The sequence below is a fragment of the Zonotrichia albicollis genome, chromosome 17 (genome assembly GCF_047830755.1).
Source record: "Zonotrichia albicollis isolate bZonAlb1 chromosome 17, bZonAlb1.hap1, whole genome shotgun sequence".
Lineage (NCBI taxonomy): Eukaryota > Metazoa > Chordata > Aves > Passeriformes > Passerellidae > Zonotrichia > Zonotrichia albicollis.
The window spans coordinates 10,819,578-10,841,725 of NC_133835.1; the positions used below are offsets into that span (position 1 = coordinate 10,819,578).

The 22,148-nt window shown below is 46.9% G+C and overlaps 1 long non-coding RNA gene across 6 annotated transcripts; it reads right to left on the reverse strand.

Moving 5' to 3' along the window:
* Positions 1–3,927: 3,927 nt before the first annotated feature.
* On the reverse strand, positions 3,928–21,356 carry LOC141731074 (uncharacterized). Of its 6 annotated transcripts, none has more exons than XR_012582982.1 (2): positions 21,230–21,356; positions 3,928–20,701 (listed from the first exon to the last, which is right to left on the reverse strand). It is a non-coding gene; the product is annotated as an uncharacterized LOC141731074 (long non-coding RNA). The 6 variants fall into 6 exon arrangements; XR_012582985.1 differs by lacking the exon at positions 21,230–21,356 and adding an exon at positions 21,037–21,190 and having other exon boundaries at positions 3,928–20,650; XR_012582981.1 differs by lacking the exon at positions 21,230–21,356 and adding an exon at positions 21,037–21,190.
* Between the last annotated feature and the right edge of the window lie 792 nt (positions 21,357–22,148).

A 22,148-nucleotide genomic window follows, 5' to 3' on the forward strand; every position in this document is an offset into this window, starting at 1 on the left:
CTTTGCAAAACATGTGCAGCACATCCCTGTGTTTGTGTTTAATCCAAACTAATGTCCTACGGCTATGATACGCGTGATTATGGCAGTCATTTTTAATTAGGGGTTGTGTCAATGTATTGACATTTTTATCGCTTTTGGGGGAAGTAGAGGATATTTTCCTGCAGGTGAACTCCTCTTTTTGTGGTTCTCTATCCCTCCAGCTGCACTGCTTGCTTATTAAAAAATGCAATGCTATTAAGCCCATTCTTTGTGCAAGTTAATTAAGCAACTTACACAACACCAAATCCAAGGAATGCAGAATTCAAATTCCCTTCATCCTATAGCAAGATTTATAATCTTATCCTGAGTGCAACATTTATCATTAACGAAAGCCCTGGCAGGATCTGGGAAACAGTGTGATGAAGAGAATGCATTCAATGTCTTGCTGGGAAGTGGAGTTAGACAGGAATGGTTCAAGCCACTCATTGCCTGCAGTGATGAACACCCTGTAGAAGATATTGTTCACACAGAAAGAAAAGGGAAGGCAGATCATTACATTTATTGGTCATTGCTTTTCAAGAGTCAATAAAGACCTACTGGAAAAGACATGGTTAATAGTAGGAATATATCTTTTTTGTCTATCTCAAAAATACCTTTGGCTCAATGGCTTTATAGAACACCAATAGAAGATCTGACTTCTGCCTGATATGTCAGGATGAATCTTCCTCCTGGATGATGGTCCTGGTGTAGATGGTGCTCACATTGTACAGTTTTTAATGTCTTTAACCATCTTTAGCTTTATATCCTGATTGCCCCTTCAGGCTATATGTCAATGCCATCTGGGAGGAAAAGAAGAGACTTCTGCTCGCTCGCCACTGTAATGCAGATCCCTGGACTAAAACTGTGCTTCCATCACTTGACAAACTGTCAGCACAGAACAATTATCTGCCTGTTGGCTTGCTTGCCCTTTCTTCTCTCCCCTCTCAGAAAAAAAAAATAAATAAATAAAAGAAAAACAGGTGAAGGAAAAGGATGTGCAGAAAAACACTCCATGGACAGAATCTGGCTGATCTGATCACACTGCCTGAGACATTTGAAGATCAAAGGCAGAAGTGGATTCTCTGTTTTGCCACCTCCTCTTCCTGTGCTTAACTGGTGAATGCTCTCAGGTCTTTGGGACAGAGAACGTGCCTGTTTTTGTCTGTCTTAACTCCTGCACAAATATGGATATTAGAGTATTAGTGTATTTAGGCTGATGTGTTCAGCAGCTCTAGATTATGAATTGCTCCTCAAAATAACGTTTGCATTCGCCGACAAAGGTCTTTATTACAGAAGAGGGTCAAGCAAAAAGGATTATTCTTGCTAATTATTCGCTGTTATTTAATATTTGCACAAAAGGTTTGCAGGACTGAGTCCTCAGGATTGCCTTGTTTGAGAAGCTAATAGGGTTTCCAGGAAACCAGCAGTGTCTGGTGAGCCATCAGAGCAGCCTCTTAGTGGATATGGGACACAATTAGATTTGATGTAGTTAAGGATGGTTGGCTAAAGGTTTCTAATGACTTAGCCAGGACCTGATCCTGGGATTTTCAAAGTCAGCGGTAAGACTTTCACTCAGAGCTGTGCTTTATGGGAAATCGACTGGAGCAGATCCAATTTTCAGACCATGGATGGGTTCAGGATCCGGACAGCTCCTGGCTGCAAAGAGTGGATATCAATGAGCTCCAAACCCTGCTGTTGCCTCAAGAAGGATTTGGGAGTGAGCAAGGCTGAAACACAAATTGTTAGGAAGGATATTTACAATGTTTTGGCCCATGCCTTATGTTTCTTCCTACACATTATCAGTCCCTAGAGAGCTCCCCTGAAGTCTACCTGCTGCCTTCTCCTTGGGCCTCATATTTCCTTGACTGGACCATAATGGCTGTATTGTTAAAGAAGTTCCATGCTAAGTGAACTGAATTTCTCATTCCATAAAGGCATAATTAGGCAATAAAAACATAGCCAGAAATTTTCAAGCATGGGTGCCTGAAGGTGGGATGCACATTTAGGCATTTAAATGCATGGCCCAACTTTTGGGATCCCTGTGTATTCATATCTTCTCTTGCTTCCAGAGAACTGCAAACTTCCCTGCTATTCAAGGTGGCTTTGGGGGTACCAAGCTTCTTTAAGGAAAAAAAATAATTCATTTACCTTCCCTGGTTTTATTCAAGTTGCAATGCCTCCAGCTTCCCCATTTGACATTTTTTAGTAACTTAATTATCATTACCAAGCAAGAATGTTAATAATGGTGTTGTTTAAATTGGATGCAGCTCTGGGGAACAAGAGAAAATAACCCAGATTGTGGGAGCAGGCGGGAGGAGCATGGTATTTTGGAAACCCAGGCCACAACCTGCTGGAAGCATCTGTTTCTACTCAACCTTTTCCTCTAGAGTCCTAACATCATTCACAGCCCAGACTGCCAGCAATTAGGGACTTGTGCTGAGGATTTCCCTTCCCTTGTGCTGTCATCCCAAGGATGTTCAGGAATCTCAGGATGGGCAGTGACAACGTTGAGGTGGTTTGCCTGGACAGCCATTTGTGCCTCAGCAGATGCCTTTGCTTGATGCTTCTGAGATGGGAATTAGAAATTGGGATTGAGTAGTGCACAGAAACCAGCATGGATAATTACAAAGCAATTAATCATCCAGGGCAGATAACGTGTCAAGAGGTGACTCAGAGGTACAGAGGTGGTGGCCACTTGGCTGTTCTGCCAAGGGCAGAGCTGTGCTGTGAGGCTTCAGCTGGAAAGCAATGAGCACCCTCACTACCCACGGCTGCAAACTGCTTCCATTCTAATACAGGGATTTGTTAAAGCTGCTCCTTTTCCTCTATTTGCAGGCAAAAACATCAACAAATGCATTTTACATTCTCTGCAGTCTTCTATCAGGGCAGACCAAAGCTCTTTTGGGTGCATCACTGGGTGCTTAGAAAGATGCTGCAGTTGTGAAGATAAATAAATTAAAAAATAGAACCTGTAATTTCTTTTACATGTTCCTAAGAAATCAGTTGGTGGCAAGAAGGAAAATGTGCCTGGTCTGACTGAAGTATATGGAGAAAAAAAAACACATTTAGACTTCAGTAGGATATCGACATGGATGTTTAGGCACTGTTAAAGTGCAGAAAAATGAGCCAGCAGGATTGAGTTAGCACTATTTTCCTTTTAGCTGAGGAAAGGCAGTCCTGCAGTAACATTGCTCCTCATGTCTTTGCCTTTTAAATACCCAGTGACATAAATATTAGATGCATGTTAAGCCTCAGATCCATCAAACGACTCCTTATCTTGAAGCACATGAATACTCTTGGCCCTAGTAAGAACACTTAAATAGTACCTAAAGGACCAGGGATGTGAAATGAAGTAAACCTAATTTCTAGCGTGTGAAAAGAGACAAATCTCTGCACACTCTCATGCCAGGGGTTAACTTGGGCCAGGTGTTGTTAAGAAGTAAAGACATGAATAATCTCCCATCAGACTTTTGCATCCAAATGGCTCATTAAAGCTGCAATATTCATAGCTCGTGAGAGTCCTATAGATTTACGATGGCCAGGAAAGGATGACGCCCAGCTTACTTTCCCACCAATCATTATTACACGGGAAAGTGAGCGATTTTCTTTAACTCCATTAGCATAACATTAGTGCTTATAAGGACCAGGCTGGGGTAGAGACTTTACAAGTCTTTTAGGTCAACAAAGTCAAAGAGGGAACTCTTTTTTAGGAGCACAGCTTATATCTCATTAACCAAAAAAAACACTGTTGGCTAATGCAGACAGTGAATATTTGCAGTTTGGGGCAGTGAGGAAGCAGGGGTATTCCTCACTCCTTCCCAGCTCTGGCAGCCCTGTAACAGATGATTTCTTCACTAGAGCTGTTGAAGGAGCAATCTCGGCGCATGGTACAAAACACAAGGAGGGAACTTCAGATCAAAACCTTTATTCTTCCTTGCAGCAGATGAAACACTGAGGCACGGGCCTCCTGGGTGGGCATGAGCAAACACACATGAAAATGCACAGCATTTGCAGTGGGAACACACTGGGTTACAGCTGAGATCAATGGATCAGGAGGGTGATAGGGATTATCAATCTTGAGTGGTCTCCCTTAGGCAGAATTGACTGGCAACCACATAATGACTTAGGCTCAGCCCACCAGTTTAGAGCCTGGGTGATAGATCTGTAGATGCCAATCATCATCATTTCCTTATCAGCAGTGTTCAAGTGGCCATTTGTCTTCTACCTGAGCCGCCCTGGTCGGGTTCAAGTATTTCATCCTCCAAGGTGCGTCTGAGAGATCAATGCACAGCTACAGCTGGTTGAAGGGGACCAAATCCATTGAACAGTTGATTTGGTTCCATTTTACCAGCTTTAGCAAAGCATTTGGCCTCACGGGCTGCGGCAGCAGAGAAGAGAATTCCTCGGGGTCTTTTCTTTCCCAGCTGCCTGGACCTCTTCTGAACTTGCTGCCTGATGCTGCACTGGTTCAAATGGCTTCACTTTCAGGCAGTCAGGATTTATTTAAGCTTCTTAGAGGCTACAGCTGAAGAGTGGGTCTGAATTAAAGAGGCAGGTTGAACAGCAGTGGAATAGTCTGCAGCAGTAACCATCAGCCTGAAGCGCTTTTAAACTTGATATTTGGCTCTGTCTGTTTTGAGAGCCACGTTGCTATTACAGTGTGACATAAGTAAATGTTAAGCTACTGTTTTCATCCAGATGCTTTAATTATCACCTCCTGCCTCCTTTCCTTTCAGTGTTTTATGGTGTGCTGTCCTCCTCCACGCCCTGTTTTGGTGTCTGAAGTGACACCTAACACGCAGCAGCACAGATGTCGTCTGCTACAACCAGCCCAGCCCACAGCCAAGGAACTCAGGCTGCAGAACTCTTCTCCCCTCAGGGCTCTCCTTGAAAAATGGGAGGAAAAAGGCTGGAACACCTGAAGTCTTTTTTTAGAGGTTAGCAAACTTTGCTTCCCTACTGTGAAGCCTCCTGTGTTTTCTCATCTACCATTAAAATCAGCATTTTCAGAAGGTTTAAGGCCTGCTCAAGCAATGGTTGTATTTTCCATCACCAGAAACCAACAGGAAAGTGATGGAAAGGAAACAAAAGGGAGGAATGAAAGGAAACAAGAAAAAAAACAAACAAAAAAAGCTTTTCTTTCTTGCAATCTCATAATCTGGCAATTTGTCCCCAAATGGGGAAAGCAAATCCCCGCTACACCGCTGCTGTCCAAGTCACTCCCATGATGGTTCACATCTCAGCACTGGGGTGTTGATTTCTCCTGGAGAGCCCTGCAGCATGAACACCCCACAGCTAAAAATAACCCAGTAAATCAAATTTAAAAATCACAGCAGCTCCGATCACTTCTGCAGTGGGAGCCAATAAAGTCAGGCCTTTCCTCCTGAACCCGGAGCCACGCGCAGATATTGCACATTGCCATGTGCATAACCTATTTAAAGAATTTATATGCGTCATAAGGCAAAGGTGACTTTTCCCCCCTCTCCCTCGCAGCCCACCATGTTGCAAGATGATACTAGGGAAAAGCACCTGTGCTTGGAACCTCTGCACACAGAAATATTGCAAGTGGGCCATCATTTTATCTGCTGAAGAATTACAGGCTTCGCATTGTCACGGCAAGCACTGCAGATCGCTTAACTGCCCAAACCCGTTACTCTAAGCTGCCTATAAATAAATGGAGAGAGAGATGGAGAGAGAAAGGGAGAGAGAATAGCTCCTTAAAAAGAGCTCTACAATTAATTTAATGAAGTTATCTGTAGGTACCTTTTCAAGAGACAATCAAGCCAAGGAACTAAATGGAAACTCAGACAGTGAAGACCTGGAAGTATTAAATTCATCCTTTGGTAACTTACGGGAGGCAAAGGGAAGTAATTATTTGCTGGTGATTGGGTACAGGTGGAAATGCCGTTAGTGACTGAGGTTGTACAGAGCTAAGTCCTGATGGGCACATGGATTTTGGGATAGAGTTCATCAAACTGCCTGAGCATCACCACCTCAAACAAAGTGTGCTCCCCAGGTGTGTGTGCACTGTCCCAGCCCTGTTGATTTGGGGTCAGTCCTTTGAAAGCAGCACTGTGGGAGAGAGATGTGGGGTTATACTGAGCATCTTCTGCTGGGGACCAGAGCTGTCCCCACTCCCCCTGCTTTGCTTTGGGGAGTGCCTTGGAACATATATGAAATCAATGTGAGTCAGCGTGGATGTTCTATAACATTTTGTTTAAATTCTCTGCAGTGAGTTATGGGTAAGGTTTTCCTTTTTAGAAAATTAGGTTTTCTCTTCTGGATGCCATTAATCAAAACTAATGATGTCTCTCTGGTGGTGAGGCTTTCCCAGCAGCTGAGAAAGAGCAGCCCACATTATAAAGCAGGAGAGGGCTGCAACCCACGGGGACTTGGTCTCTGCCAGCTCAGGCACTGCCAGGCTCGGCTCTGGGGCTGTACCAGCCACCCTAACAAGACAGATTACAGATGTGGTCAGAGGTCTGAGCTGTGATCAAGCCCCTGCCCTCTCTAGTGAGGCTCACTTCCAAATGCCTGTGGGCCCCCTCCTCTGTGGAATAGGAGGGATTCAAAAGGCAAGACCTGGCAGCGGAGTTTGCCAGTCCTAACAACCAGACAGGGATCGGTGCTGCTCTCCCTTCATGCCCGTGCCCATGCTGCAAGTGCAGCCTGTGGCAGCACCCCAAACCAGACCCAAAACATCAACCACCAACACCAGCACGGTCAGGTTGGTGTCCAGAGCAGCCAGGTCTAATCATCTCCTCATGAAATTGGGCCCTGCATTGGAAAGGTGTGGAAGGAGCAGGTGCTGGTCCCTCCCTGCACATGGCCCTGCCATCCTGAGCTGGGCAAAGCCTTCAGGAGCTGTGGGGTGGCACTGGAGAGCCATGGGCATGAGGAGTGAGAGCCAGGGGCTAGAGGTGAATCAAAGCCAGAATAGCAGGACAAACACAAGCCTGGCTTTTCCCTCTCTGGTGACCCTTTTGTGGTGCCTATGCCTGGCTGCTGGCTCTGCTGTCCAGGATTATACCCAGGAAAATGGGCAAAAGTCCCCAGCGCTGTGGCAAGCAGGATCAGCAGCACCCAACATGAGAATCTCCTCTATTGCAGATCTTTCCACTTCAGCCTCAATATTCTAATAAAGACGTGTTATAGACAGTACAGAAAAGGCAAAGAATTTATCAGCATTTGTCGATATTCCTAATGAAGCAGAAGATTCAACATGCAATAGAATTAGCCTACAACAAACCCTTGCATGGGGCCCATCCTTCTGAGTCCAGAAATCTCCTGCCTATTCCAGTCCAATACACTTTTGAGAAATGAGCAGCCCTCCAAGCCATTATCATTATAAGCTAAAAGGCCAAATGAGACAAAGTACTGTTGCTCTTCATCTGAATAAACAAATCATTTTTAGATCAAATGCATGAACAATTTATCATTCTAAAATCCAATCAAAAGGAAAAAAACAACAATACAGAACATTGATTTCCTACAGCTTTATCTTAATGAAGTGCACATTCCCTTTGTAATTAGCTTTGGAAGGTTTTTTTTTCCCCTTTCCCAAAGCTAATGTGTTATTTGATTTCCATCCAAACATTACTAAATTGGAGGAAATTTCCTCAAAATGAAGTGGCTTTTGATAATACAGGAAAATGTCTACTCTCTCACATTGCTATTTTTTCCCCCAAACAGACATACTTATACTGCAGATGATTCAACTTTATTGCATGGTGTCTTTGTGAGGATGTTTAAATCAATGCCACAGTTGCAGGATTCTGCCCAATGTGCCATTTGTAAACCAGAAAATACAAGCTCGCTGCTTTTATCCTTTTCCTTACAGACATCAAATATTAATTGAACTTATATTATTACAGGGAAAAAGTAGACTGTGTTTTATTAACATTTCTAAAATTAAAGATGTTCAACCCAAAAAGTAGACTCCAGACAAGGCTCAAGAGCCTTCTGCTTGGATTTTATTTGACTTAATTAAAAAGCATTCAGTTCCTTTGTGCACTAAGACAGTTGCTGACATTGCAGTAGCCACTCAGTCTTTCAAACCAAAACTATTACCTGAACTTAATAAAGTGTCTATTTAATTTATACACCCTCATGAACTCACCTGTCTCCAACAGACACAACATGGCTCTTGCTAATGAGCAGCCAAGGCAGTGACTTGACAGCAAACTCACCAGCACCCCGGGGTAACTCAACTGCCCCAAAACATCATTTCCACCTCCTTTAATCTGCCTTCTCCACCATTACTGCTGCTATCCAACTTCCCTGAGCCAGCCATCCCCCTGCATTGCTGGAAGTGCTCTTTGCCAGGCCACCTCTCCCTTCGTCCCCTAAATATCTCCTTTAAATATTCTCTTCTTTAAATGGAGGACTGTTGCTTTCACCCTGCTTCAAGGAGTACTTGCTGGAATGAAATGGCTCATTTGATAGTCTGGTTTTATTTGGGTGTATTGCCCAGGTACATGGCAATATCTATGACAGGGAATAAAGTCCAAACCCTACAGTTATCACCTTATTCCTTCATTATACAGAGCATCTAAAGTGACCTTATCTCTGCCTTAACCCAAATTTTGGTCCTGGGCCTCCTGTAAAAACAACAGTCAAGCAGGACCTGCTCTGTTCCAGCAGTGCAGAGCATCATTACCTGGAGGGAGCTGGCTCCATGTGGGATCAAGAGGGTCCCTCCAAAACTCTTTTCTCTCAGCAGGTCTCTGGGAGCTGCACCTCCTGAAACCGGCTGTGAAAATAGTTGTGGAGTTGGAGTTTTTTGTTTTGCCACTCACACTCTCAAAAGAGAACAAAGCCGTTCCCTAATACAGTTTGTGCATTTTATGGTCCTAACAATTAAACAGGTTTTAAAACATGTGCTGACTGCATAATCCCATACAGGGGAGTGCACTCAGCGTTTTTAAACAGCAACTGATAGGAGATACCACTTAATAGTACAAAACACCAGCAGTCCCGTTAAAATCAATAGAAAATTAGATTCTATGAAAATGCAATATGTGTCCAATTAGTTATAATTGGAGCAAATGGTGATGCAGATAAACTCCTGGAGGCAGAGGGATTTGTCCAGAACGCTCCTGCACGGCGCAGGATGGGCTGTGCCATGCCCTGGCCAGGAGGGATGAGCACCTCATGCAGGAATGTTAACTCTTGTCTAATTATGGAGCTGCTCGAGCCAGCAGGACGGCTCTGGTGCACCACTGTGCCTGGTGAAAAACAATCGGCTGTCACACGGAAACCTCCCGGCTGGACTTGACAAATTATGCCAGCAAACCTGCTTAAGAACTAAAAAATCCTTGGACACGGTGACAGGCAGAGAAAGATGCTGTGTTATTTATTTTTTTGCCCAGCAGAGTTTAAGAATTGTGGCTTAGTCCCACCAATGCTCACTTTTTTCCCCCCTGCCTGACTGTTGTTTTATCAGTCTAAACTCCTTCCCACCAATTATTTCTCAGGCTTCTTTCAACTCCTAAAAACTCAGCTGCACGGCAAAATGGGAACTAGGTTATGCAATTCTAACGCTTTATTTTTAACATCTTTGGTGCAACATATTGCCCTCCTCTTTGTTTCATCTTATGACTAAAGAAAAAGAGTGAAGATCCCCTATTGCAGCGGCACAAAGGGACATCCCCAACCAAACATTGCTCCAACCCCTTCCTACCCTCACACTGGAAGAAAACACATCACTTGCAGTACAACAATTATTAATTTGCAGCAATTTTTGAAATATAAACACTATAAAGTAACAGTTATTTCACCAAAACTATTGGCTCAGAGCTAAGCAACAAGAACTTTCTCCAGGGTTCATATTTTCTTATTTTATATTAGTTATTCAAATTATTCAAGACTTATGGGCACAAAGAGAAACAAAAACCCTCATGTTTACCCAGAACTGAAACCTTTTTTTGCATTACTGGACACAGTTGCTTACACTGTTAAGGGGACTGTCTCTCAAGAAAGGGAAAAAAAAGAAGTAGCAGCTTTTATTTGTTACGCTGACTCAGCCAAATGGTGGAACAAGAAACATTAAGCCCCAATCCATAACTTTTGTGGCCACTCAAAGGACGTATTCTTCCTCGACACTGATAAAAGTTTAATATGTAGTTGCCCAGGTTTTTAATAAACTTGTCAACAAAAGAGCAAGTCAAATTGATGGGGACCTTCCCAGGAATAAATTCAGTTTCAAATAGGCTAAATGAGCGTGGAGGACAGGGAGGGGACGGCGCACGGGCGACTTTTGCTGGGCTTTGCAAAAATGGCACAATAGATTTTAGCGGGTGCATCTTATTGTCTCAAAGACAAGGCTTTAGGACAAAGCTGGCTTAATTTAAAGAAGGCAAAGTGGTGCAGCACAGCCCTGACACCGTGAGGGACAGAAGGGGCAAAGTCTGGACACAAATACCCATCTCACCCTGCCTGCACATTCCAGTGCCCATCCCACAGCAGACCTGCTCAGAGGCAAGCTGCAGTGTTGCTCCATAATTTTGTCCCCAATCTTCCACTGCACACATTTCAGGACATCCCTTTCAGGTATCACCTGCACAGCCACCTCCTCTGTTTGGCCAAGCCTTCCTCACTCCCTGCTCCATCATTTCGCTTCAAATACTCAAAGCTGAGCTTAAGTCAAGCACAACACAGTCCTTTTCCTCTCCTCCTTCAGAAGCTGTTTCACTTTCCTGCAGTCCATAGCTACAAGCACCCCTCACTTTTAGGGATCAGTTACCCCACATCCCCATGGCCATGGACTCCAGGCACTGCCCACATCCTGTCAGGTTGGGAGTGAATTGACCGCATGAGATTCATTACTTTCTGCTAGCTTCAATCAAGCTGGTGTCTTAAATTATTAAGACTTGCGTTTTTTTTGTTAATTTGTTTACCCAAAGTAAACACAAATATTAAATCAGAGCTTCCAATAGTCTCACTTGCCAGGAAATTAACAAGCAAATTAACCCGCAGCCTCCCAGAAGGGAACACCAGTCTTTTCATCGCAACAGCTCCTTGTGACACTTTGCCTCCCATGTCACCATCTCCCTCCTGACACCTTCCTTTGCTTGCACCAAACAGCTTGAAAAGCCAAAAGCCAAGTCCAATGCCAGGTCACAGCTCAGATTGGAAGCGGCCGTTGCGGTGAACTTTATTCTCGATTGCTCTTAGGCCACTGGATTCCTGCTCCCGTGGCTTTATCCGACTCCCCAAATGCCAGGGTTGACTTGCCTATGTAAGGTCTTTGCAGGGATGGCTCCTGTCCTTACAGCTGCTGGGTGACTTCTGCGGTTGGTGGTCACGAGTCCCACGCCTCCTGGCTGCCCAGATGCCACCTAATCCTGTCCACCCAGAAGGGCAGCTGAGAATGAGCACTATTTATAGCAGTTGTTCCCCAGTCCCCCCAGGCTCATCAGTCTGCCCAGGGCTTTTTTAGATAGCGGCACAGGTCCCAGCACAGGCCATATCTGGGCATGGCGAGGCATTTGCAGGCACGGCTCTGTGCTTCAGGAGAAAAAAAAATGGAAAAGGAAAAAAAAAGGAAAACCCTGCATCTGTTGGAGATGTCAGTCACCTGCTTCCCTTGAGCCTCCTGAGCACCACCAGCAACTGTTCCAACTGCTAAAACCTTTGACTATCAAATCCTGCTTTAGTCAAGACGTATCTGTGTCTGAAAGCCTTCCCCTTGCACACAAGGGGGTCATCCACCAGCGCAGCTCCTCCGTACAGACTGCTCTGGAAAAATACAGACTAACCCAGGGATGCTCGCCAGTGCTGCTTACACAGTGCAGGCAAAAACACCTCAACAGCATCACGGGGTGCTGCAGTGGTCAGGAGACAGCAGCCCACAGGGACACTGCTCCACCTGGAGATGCCCACCAAAGTGCTCAGAGCTGGGCATGTACAGCTGGTCAAGGCTGGCATAGCCCAACCTGGTGCTGGCAGTGTCACCCAGCACACAGGATCACACTGGTGACCAGCGAGCAGGCCCACAGTGCTGGAGCACCCCACGGACCCCATCACCCCTCATCCTACTGGGATACCCCCAGTATCTCAGGCTCCCAGTACCCCCAGGCATCCACAGCTCCATGGGCTCATGGTTGAGGTCCAGCTCCATACCTCACACCTTGCACCTGTTCCAAGGTGTGGGGAATGCAGATAAGTATTTGCATGACAGCACAAAGGCAGAGGGGCACAGTCCAGGCAGGCTGTGCCGTCTCCCCAAATACACACAGGGCAGAACTGTGCAGGCCAATGCCAACCAAACCAGAACAAACTTGCCCTCACATCATCACCTCCACCTGCCTTGGCCACCTCCACCTTCAGCCTCACAGTGCAAACACAGCTTCAACAACTCCTCAGCAAGGACCTGCTTTGCCTCGGAGGGAAACTGAGGCAGGCGAGCGACACAACTTGTCTGCAACCTCAGCGAGCCAGCAGTGGAGTCCATGTCCTCTCTTGGCTCCCATCCTTGGAGCTCTGGGCTGCTCTCAGCGTGACCCTTGCATCCCAGAGGGAAGGCAGCTCTCAGCATCGCTGTCCGCCTGGCTGAGGTCGAGAGCAACTCCAGCATCACGCGGCAAACATTTAACCCAGCATCTTCTCTGGGAGGCACCCGCCAGTGCGGCACTGAAATCAGCCCTGGGCTTTCCGGGGAGGGATCCGAGCCGAGGAGCGAGGATATTTCTCCTGCTAGGAACACACCACCCCCTCGCCCACAGTCACTGCTAAGTGCAAGATGTGGTGAAAGTCTTTAAAAATAGATATATTCCCAAGCAATTCATGCCGCTTGCATCTGGCAGGGCAAACCTAGCATGGAAGCTCTTTCTTACTGACTAAAAAGGATTGTTAGCAGCTCGAGGCTCGTACAACCTTGACTCTCTCCTCCTCTCTTCAGGGCCTTCTCTTGTTCTTGGCCTAAACCAGTCCTGGGAAACACAAGGGAAGCCCTGCCCAGCTAGGCTGGTGTCAAAGGCAGGGAAAGATACTGCAGTGCAGTGCTGATCTCTTCTGCAATCGGACGTGCAGACTAGCCCGAGTGCTGAGTCAGCACAATTTCTTTTTTGATTGGTTGATCTGAGTAACATATTTTCAATGTATGCTAAAGGGGCAGCAATTAATACCTTTTCCCCCTTTCCCCACTTTCCCAAACCGCTTCGAATCGAATGCACAAATCTCACCCCCAAAGTCACACTCTGGTCCTAAATATTCTGAGGCTCTTTCATTTTTAATTTAGGGCATTAAAAAAAAAAATTTGCAATCTAAGCGATGCTCACTTTGATCGACTTGTGCTGCTGCAGCTAAAATATCTGTCCTGCAGGTCAATCTAATCATGCTTAATAGCAGTTTATTCTTCAACGCAACATTTTTCACGTTGGGTCGACAGTTTTAAATGAGATTGCTGATGCACCCCTTTACTAATGCTTTTACCAGGGCCAGCACATCCCTTGAAATACTTGTGCAATAAAATGCTTTATTGCTCTTGATGAATGCACTATTAAACTTGAATTGCAAACATGCCCCCCCTTTAAAAAAAAAAAAATAGAGGGTGCTAGAATTTATGGGACCACCTGTCTTCCAACATTAAGTAATAGTAACAACTGTAATAATGGATCATCAATGTAACAAACAGGCAAAAGTACAGAAAAAAGAAAAACCCGCCAGGGAAAACCGCATGGCACAAATTTGTCCCTGTGCTCTCATGTGCACGTGCGAAATATCCATCTTATACCTGCCGGTAGTTCCGCTTACATGCGGGGAATTCATCTCCAGAACGGCTGGATTTTGTGAGGCATAGAATAGAAAAATTTAACTAATTTGGTCCACTGGATTTATGGCTTTTACAATTCTCAGAGCTCCTGTTTCTGTGCCTGGCACTGCACAGTCCTCAGCTCTCAGGATGGATGGGTGCACCTGAGCATCCCAGCGCTGCGGGCCCGGCACCAGTGCTCCTCGTATCACACCCACCATGGCTCTCAGGGCAAGGAGATGCTCACAAATTTATAGAAAGCGTAAGATAATTGGCTTTAATTTAGCTGTAAAATAGAGCGGGCCCAGCGCAATGCAACGGCCGCAGTTTTAATCCAAAGAGGTGTAAAAGGGATGAAGAGCCGCCATGCAGCAGAAGGATGGTGCAAAGTGGTTGGTGAAGGCCTGCAGCCACCACCTGCTTCCATTGGTGTCAACAGCAAGGCTACCAAGGCTCTTGGGGGGCCACATCCATTTTTAACACCATCCAAGCCCAGGTGACACCATCCATGGCAAAGCTTCCCCTGCCATGCAAAGCTTCCCATCTCTGCTGCCATGCTGCGAGACAGCGCTCAGAATTATACCTTTGAAAATATTTACATAAAAAATAAATCTGAGCACTTAGCGACTTCCTAAAGTTAGCAATTCCATGTGATTAACAAGCGTATTAATTCAGAGAGGCGGGGGGAAGGAGATAAAAATTGCATTACAAATGCAGGTATCTGCTGTAAATCAAACCATGAACACCTTTGAAAGAGCAACATGCAGTGGTACAGGGGTTTTAGTATAACCTGTGCTGAGAAGGGGAAGAAAACAGAGAGGAAGGGAAGAAAAAAGACAATTTAAAAGAAAAAGAAAAAGAAAATGGAAAAAAGAAAGAAAAAAGGAAAAAAAAAAAAGACAAAAGAAAGGAGAAGGGAAATGAGAAGGAGTGAGACAAAGGGTCAGCAAAGAAAGGAGGGGAATTTCATATATAAATTATATATTAGATGTAATGTTATGTTATATTCAGAATGGTGAGAATTGTCCTCATTTTTCATCCAGAGACTCAAGGTAACATTTCTGATTTACAAAGGAGCAGAATTGCAGTCCTGCATGGAACCAGTGCCTTCCTGCCCGGGTTCAGCTCGTCCCCAGCATCCACCAGTTTCATATTTAAGTCTGATCCCAAAATGGGGCTGGACACCCACAGGACTGATCCTTGTGGGGTCATGGGGGCCAAGGATTGTCCCCAGGCAGGGTGGCTGCAGGTGGGCTGAGCCCAGGGGTTGCTGCATCCCTGCAGCCGGGTCCTGAGGGACTGCGCCACAGCCAGCCAGGAGCACCCCGGCTTTCCAGGGCCCAGCACAACCAGAGCATCTGAAAAAGCCAACAGGATAATGTACACACCAACTATCCTCCAGTTCAAGCCCAGCCTTCCCAAAGCCACCTGGCAGAAAGAGCAAAGGCTCCTCCTCTGCTGGGAAGTGGGCTAAGCACTGCCCACGCCTCCATCAACCATGGTATTTAATTTAAACAACAACAACAACAACAAGCACCTCAATAAACCCCACAAATCCTACAGGTAAGAAATCCTGATAGCCCAACCTGCCTTTTCTCACCCACTACTCACAATCACCTGCTTGAGTTCGATTCCCCTTGGTGTACCTGGAACAAGTGATGGCGGTGCTCATCGTGAATAGAGATGGACAAAAGCTCCCCAAAATCCAAACTCAGAGCCTCGATTGTTCCCATGCCTGGGGCAGGATACTGCCATGGGAAAGACTTGATTAACCTCTGCATGACGTCCTGGCACACCTACCAGACGATACCTGAGGAGCCCGTGAGCAAGGCAAAGACAGGGTTGTGATTGCAGGGAAACTACTCAAAAGCAAAATGCTGCCCTCAGTGGCCCCACAGAGATGGAAACTGGAGTTTGGGGAACTGGGGAGCGGCTTTTGGAGGAGTTCAGCATTGCACATCATTGCAACTTCACAGAAACACAAGGAAATTTGGGGCTGAAAGCTTTAAACCCTCAGATGTGACTCCCGCCCAGGCAGAACATTAAACATGTCTTTAAACTAAATTTCTTTTATCTTGCCACATTATTGTAAGATCCTGAAAAAACACCCAACTATTTTACATTGGAAAATATTACAAAGGAAAAGGCTTCCAGAATTAAAGGATCTAATTTTCTTATTTAAGACCCCTATATTCAGAGCACTCCTCTGGCTTTCGCTGTCATCTGCTGACTCGATGGCTCACCACACTGACAAGGAAGGTGTCCTCCTCACCGGTTTTAAGCGCAAAAAGTTTTAATGCGGGAAATGTTCAAAAAGCGGAATTTGCACACTAATTTACAGCTAGAACACTGCACGCCCGAGTCACAACTGTTGTCTCCTTTTCCTTTCTCTTCTTCTCCCCCCACCATCCACCTCCTATTGTTGTTCCTAGATTTAAAGATCAGTCAGCTTTGTTTGCTATCCAGCCTTATTTTTGGGGTAAAAAGGGTCGGTGGGGAAGCAGGAGAAGGGAGAGATTGGCCTGCCTCCCTGTTAAAACCCAGGAGCGGACAGCCAGCTTTCCTCTGGCATCGCCTTTCAAAGCCCATGCCGCAGTCAGCATATTGAATATTTAATGTCCTGATGAGCATTTCCACCTGCTGACACAGGCAAAGTGACAGAACAATACACGCGCTGGAACAAGATCATCAATTGACTCCCCAGTCAGTCTGCCGGGTCAGGCAGTTAAAAAAAAATAATAATATAAAATAGTCTGTCTGTCTTTCTCCCCCGCCTTGCCCGGGGTCACACATTGCTCCTCTGAGAAGGATCCCCACCTGAAATACATACTTCTTTACATTCCATAGCTTGCCAGGTTCATATGGGCATATAAAGAAGTATGTCTCTCAAGCAGGTAGTTTCAATATGCGCATTTATATGGTCACAGGAGGAAAAATAACGCTGATTTACAATTTACATCCTGAGAGTGAGTTACGGCTCAGTTCAAACCAGCAGACTTTCCTCCTGCCCAGCCCATGTGCAGACAGACACACACCCCAGCTCCCCATCCTTGCCGGTAATGCTGGGCTGAGCCCTCGGCAGATGATGGATTTTGGGTCCTGGGAAGGGGAACTGCATAATTCACTGGACACAAAGCAGCAGAGGTCCAGTGGCTGCCCTAGCAGGGGCTCTTTGAAACGTAAACGGCACAGAGTAAAAGCCAGCCTCCCACTCCACCTAAAAAGTAGGTGCTTCATTCTAAATCATAAACTTCTAGCATTTAAAAAAGACAAAAACGTGGTTTAGAGGAAAGCCTTTGCTGTACACGCATATGGGTTTCATTCCAGACAAAGCCATGAGGGAGAAAGTTAAATATCTGTCAATTCCCAATTGCCTCCATCCTACAATTTGGAAACAAAAAGCCAATTTGTTTTCAGAAAGCCAAGAATCGAATGGCAAGCTACTGATTTACAAACCACCACCGGGAATGACTGCTCCATCCGCCAGAGTAAGAGAACTCATCAGCCCCAGACACGCGATTGCTTTATCAGTAAGTAGAGATTAAAGCATAGGAAGAAGAAAGCATCTTACCTAGTGAATCCAATGATTTTTCCTCTGCTGGTCACTGGGAGCGAGACACTACCCCCACAGATAAGCAACCCCCAAAAGACAGCACATGCCGTTTGGCACGTTCAGGGCATTTAAAATAAAAAAAAAAAATAATTAAAAATCGCTCCTAATAACTCATCCGGTTGAGCTCCACGCCAGCTAAGGGGCTTTGGGAAGACCCGCAGACATAAAAGGCATTCAAAGCGAGGTGCTGGCAGCTCGGGCCAAGTTCCTCCCGCATCCCCCGTGGGATGCGCGCCCCGGCCGTGCCCGGCCAGGCTCGGTCCCGCACGCAGCCCTGCCTCTGCTCCTGCTCTGCCCCTCTGCCTCGCCTCCCTCGCAGCCGTGCTGAGCTTTAAAGCTCCCTGAACAATGTGGGCCGAGTGGCAGGGCTGCGCTGGCCGCCCGGGCTGAATGGGAGACTATAATGGGCAGGATTTAGGCAGGAGCGCGGCGGAGGTCACGGCGGGCGCTGCCTGCTCGCTCAGCAGGGCGGGCACGGTGCCTCCTCACCTGCCGCCGGTCGATACCAATTTACAGGCAAATGTGCAATGGCTGCCTCCGTGTTAATGAATTTTACCGTTCCTCGCAGTCTTCTAATGAACCCTTTAAAGAGGGTTTAAGTAAACTTAGCAAGTGGCAAACTAAGCACTTTGGAATACCTAATTGCATCGATGCGTCTCGCTGCTTTTTAAAATATCACTGCTAGCTGGGGAGCAAATATTTCCCCGCACCCCATCGACTTCCAGCAGCGCTGGAAAGCAAAGGCCGCGTGGGGCTCGGGTGTAAATCCGCTGGGCTCGGCCCCAAGCCCCAAAATCGCTTCACACCCCTCATGCAACGCCAGCACATGCCTCTGTGCAGCTTCCCCCTCATTCCATCAGTTTGTTGGCCCCTTTAACCATCATTATTTGTCTCATTTAAAGGCAAATTTCAACCTTTAGTTTGGATTAAGGGGAAGAGAGATGGAGCTGTGGCACTGGTGTAATGCATGACTGCAGTGAAATTAAAGCAAAGGGAGAGCTGAAGAGTGTGAGGGAAAGTCTAAGTAATTCAAATTTATAAAAAAACCCCAAACAAACAACAAAACCAAAGTTTTGTTTTGGTGAGGTGTTGCACAGCCAAGCACTCCATGCTATTGAATTTCCTTCAGACTGACAGCAGTAGGACAGCCGCTGGACTTCTTGGGCTGTTAAACATCTGGACCTCGTACCCAATTTGATTTCCTCAAATGCATTTGACATGGGCTGTCCTAAACAGTCCCCAACTTCTGCAGACCAGCGGGATGGCAGCTGCCAGCCACCTAAAGCGAGCCCTGTGGAGGAGCTTTAAAAAAATGACCTTATAAATCCTTTCTAGAACTGAAGACAATGGCACAACCACAGCAGCAGAGTTCATCATGGTGATTTAAATTTGCTTTGAGGTTCTGGGTGCAATCTTATGCTTTCCAGGGTTGTGCCATTTGGTGGAGGAGCAGACAAATGGCCGTGATGGTGCCTTTAATGTAACATCAGAGGTACCCTGCGGATCCCATCCTCCAGCTACCACCAGGAGTTGGGTGGTGGTGGGTGAGCATCAGCCACTATCCTCAACCCACTTGGGCTCGCTGAGCTCCTGCGCTTGCTCTTGGCAGAAAAACATGAGCAATGAAACCGTGGCTGTTCTGGAGAGAAAAATGGATGGAGACCTGGATCATGCAGAGGCCAAGGGGCAAATAAAAGGGGAGGGAAGAGCCTGAGGTATTGCCTGAAGGCGAAAGGGGAAGGAGCGGGGTGAGAGGGATGGAAAGCAACATGCTGTATATCATATCCCTGCTCTGCCCAGGGCTCAAGGTGCTGCTCAGGTCCAAGTGTCAAAGTCAAACTGAAGCTGTGCAGCACAAACCTCTGGGGACTTTGTATCCAGCCCCTGTGTAGGGCTGGGCACTGGAGAAGGGAGATGCCAGCAGGAATGAGGTGGAGGCAGGTGCTCATCCCAGCACAGCCCATGGCAGAGAGACTGGGCTCAGACCTTGGGAGCCACAGACACAACCATCTGCTCGAGAGGAACCCAGCAATTAAACTGACAGCACAAATCACGGATTTCTGCCTATACAATTACACAGAGCACACTCCCTCAGGCACAGGCACACATATATACCTGTATCCACACTCCCCACACAGCCTGGAGATGGGCTGTGTCTGGGTGATACATTACACCTGCTTGGATATAGCATTTATATACCTATGCATAAAGATGCATATAAAATATCCATATGCATGCCATAAAAGGTACCTAAATCTGCATGAGTGTGTGTGTGCACCACAGTACCCACCTCACCAAACTGGTGTCTATATATTCATGTGATAGGTACCACCACTATCATATAAAATATAATGACCACAGTCAACTCTGAGTTGCAGAAGCAATAACAGTCAATTGATGCTACACTTCATGTAACCTGAATTCCAAATCCTTGCAGGGAAATCTAAGTTCTCCTCCTCCCCATATTCCTTTCCTGACCATCCACAAACCATGCGCCTGTAATTAATACTCATTTCTCGGCATTTTAACAGTTAATCACTATAGCATTGAGATCACTGCAAGTTAGGCTAAGTTTAACCACCTCTCACCCTTTTGCTCTGCCTGATATCAGCTTATAGCACTAGTTTGTTGCAAATAAATAAATAAAGCCCCAATCCCCCCAGGTGTCATTAGCCAGCCTGTGTCTGAATTAGGCATTTAAAGGCCGGTTTAACCTTGCAGAACGGTTGCATGTCAAAGTTCTAACATTTCAGTTCAGATTATTCTAGTGCACTGCTTGCTCTGCAGTTTGTTAGTTTTTGGTTTTTTGTTTTTCTTTTTTTTTTAAATGCGGAGAATGCCACAGCAGAACAAAAAAAAGAGGGGGGTGAGGTTTCCTAAGCGATCCACAGATTAAACACACATCCAGCAAATCCCCACACAGGCACACACACACACACACATACATTAGTGTATGCAGAAAACCACATTTAAGTCCCCGGGTAAGTTGGATTGGCAGGTAAGTCCTGCATTGGCCAGGAAAAGTGTTTAAACCAAGCTGAGCTGGTAGCGGTTAAAGGCAAGACAGGGAGCAGAAGAGAGAGGGGGAAAAAAAAAAGAAGACATACCAGTTAGGAGCTTCTGTTGCAGCAGAGGACTCACCAGAGCACTAGCTGAAAGCTGAATCAGCTTTCGAGAGTTAGGGATGCATAGAGGAGGGTCATGGAATCACAAGGTAATAATGCGCTTCATGCTGCAGCCGTCAGCCTTCTCCTTATAGCCAATCTCTAATGCAGGAAGGGAACAGAGAGCAGGCCCAGGGATGGGATTAGTCCTCACTTGGAGAGAGGAAAAAAAAAAATTAAATAAATAAATAAATAAATAAAATCACCAGGCAAACCCTCCCCTCCCACCCACCCTTACCTCGCCCCCGCCGCCCGGCACCGGCACAACTCCATCCCTGCGCGCCCGCGGCTGCAGCGCATCGCAGCGCGGAGCCGCGGGGTGCGGGGAGGCAGCGCGGTACCGCGGGGGCTGCGCGGGGCGGGCGCGGAGCAGCGCCGCGGCCAGCCGCGGGTTAAGGAGCAGCCACCGTGCCCGCCCGGATTGCAGCACACCTTGATGCGAGAGGCTGCGCCGGCACAAGTGCCTGCGCCCCCACCCCCCCACCCACCCTTCTTCCCTCCTCCTCCTCCTCCTTGTCACCCCCCCCCCCCCCCCACCGGGGGTCAGCCCGGGCTGGGGGTCAGGCTGCGGGGGGATGCACACGGCTGGGGGGGCTGGCGGAGGGAGGGGGCAGCTCTGGTCAGGACGCGAGTCCACCTTTCCAGTGCTTATATACCCAACGAAGCATCCCAAACACGCACCCCCGGGCGCGCGGCCCCTGCTCCTGCTCTTCCCTCCCTGACCATATTTAGTCAACCACGGCAAAAAATAGCCCGTCAGCTGGAGCCTGCCGAGCAGGGCTTGGAGTTCAATCGCTCCTCGCAGCCCATTGACTACTGGTCCTGCAGGGTCCTGACTCTGCCTTTTTTTTCCCCTCTGCTATTTTTAGCTAGGCCAAATAAAGAGGGAGCTCATCTTACTACTCTGTGCCGGCCCGAGGTTCCGCGGGGCCCTGGCTATGTTTGGTAAGTGCCAGCGTTGAGAGACACAGAGTGGAGACCTTGTCCATGCTGGAAAACCTTCAGCTGCCTCCCGCTTTGGTTCTTTTATTCTCCTTTCCTTTCTTTCATCTGTATTTCTTCCTCTGTGGTAGAAAGGTTTCCAGGTGAGAAGGTGGAGAAGAAACTCAAAAGATCCCGATTTTCACCTTACAGAAGGAAGAACTGCGTTTCAAAAACCTCATGCTGGGGCCAAGTCCTTCACCACAATGTCCTGGGCACCTCATTGTCTGGCCATGTCTGTCCTCCTGTGTTTCCAAAGGTGCTGAAAGCTGGGGAGGTGTTGGACTTTCTGCCCTACGTGGAGAGCAGTGGGGACCCTCATTGCCAGGCAGGGAAATGCCCCCGTCAGCGTGGTCAGTGTGGACCACCAGCACAGTGGTGTCTCCCGCGTTATGAGGATCTTTCCAACCTTCACAGTTTCATCCATTGCTACAGCAGCGAGGGGAGATTTTGGCAGTGCAGGCACTGCCCTTGGCTGGTGCCCAGAGAAGCAAGTGAACATCTCTAGAAACTTGAGTTACACCCAGCTTCCAAGTGAAGATGGCCAGGGCCCTGGGGAGGTCACCTGGGGATAGCAGATAAACGGCGGCAGACGTGGCCATGTCTGCACTCAGCCAAC